Source organism: Barbus barbus (genome assembly GCF_936440315.1).
Source record: "Barbus barbus genome assembly, chromosome: 40".
Classification (NCBI taxonomy): domain Eukaryota; kingdom Metazoa; phylum Chordata; class Actinopteri; order Cypriniformes; family Cyprinidae; genus Barbus; species Barbus barbus.
The window spans coordinates 9,188,764-9,190,292 of NC_136718.1; positions in this window are offsets into that span (position 1 = coordinate 9,188,764).

Here is a 1,529-nt window from a genome sequence, read left to right on the forward strand (position 1 = left end):
CATTCCCTCCGAGCTTTTCAAGGCCTGCTGAATCCTTCTCATTGCTAATGAGCTCTTCATTCAGTTATTACGTGCCTTGTGATTAATGCCTCAGCTGCTTTCTCCTCCAGATAATTGCTTTTGATTTGTGTTACAGTCAAACTGTATAATCACTTTGGCAGTTGGTGGTATGAGAATAGCTGTGATCTATTTATGACCCATGATGCAATTTTGAAACATGTCCCATTTAGAGTACAACGCCCAGGGGACAACGCTAGGAAGATAATTAGCCTACCGTTAAGCTTCCTGAAATACAGATTTGATTAATTTAGCAGTGTTTATTAACCATCTGATTGTGATCAGACTGAAATAGCACAGTGTCTTCCATAAGCTTCTAATAAAATACATCTAATATAGACTGTATTTAAAATAAACATGAAACAGTATTCACAACACATTTTACTTCCATGAGAACGTTGTGGGACTTGAAAGGCACTATAAATACCAAAACAGAGGCCTGAATATGAGTAATGAGTTTGCAAAATCATTGCTCTATTTTGTTTGAAACATACATGAAGTTCCTCTACATCCATTTAAATAAATACAATGATGTACAATTTTCGTGTTTTGTTTTGGTTTTTTTGTTCATGTCTATGTTTTGCTATTTGCTATCCCTCGTTCCTCTTGTTTACACGTAAATGATTCATTTGATTATTTTTTCAGAACTACTTTTTACATCTTTTGCGATTTACTGTCTCTCGTTCCTCTACAGCTCTACAATTATAAAAATTTAAAAGTGTCTTATTTGGTTTGTTTTATTTTGTGCACAACTATTATTTGCATTTTGTGATATTTACTTTCTCCTCATTATTATGCATTCATTTAAACGTTAGAAGTTTTATTTTCTTTCATTTTAGTTTTTGTTTACAACAGATTTTTACGTTACATGCAATTTGCTATCCTCATACATCTACATTAAATGTAAATAGATATTTTGCTATCTGATTTCTCTCGTTCATCTACTTTCATGCACATCCATAAATAACCCCATTTCTACAGTATTTATCACTGTAACTAGTAAGTGTTAACAAGCTCATATTAACCGCAGACAGCTACTGTATCTCTCTCTCTCTCTTTCCTAGATAACTGGTGGGTATTTTCAGCACTACATGCAAGACAATGCACAGAAACCACAGCAACTCACGCTCCAAACTGCACAGCATGTGTTTTTGAGAATACCACTGTCTTTTTATAGATGGTGAGGTCATATGTGAGTATAATGTGCTTTACATTCCAGTCCAAATACTGCATAATACTTACTGTCCTAAATATGTTACAGATAAACACTCACCCCCTCTCCAGTCTTTTCATTTTTGATTATTGCTGCTATGCAGAGTATCTTATTCTTTAAAATGTTGGTTTCTTGTGGCTTTGTGCTTATTTTGGGAAGTCCTGGCCTAATGGTTAGAGAGTCGGACTTGTAATCCGAAGGTTGCGGGTTCGAGTCTCGGGCCGGCAGGGATTGTAGGTGGGGGGAGTGAATGTCCAGC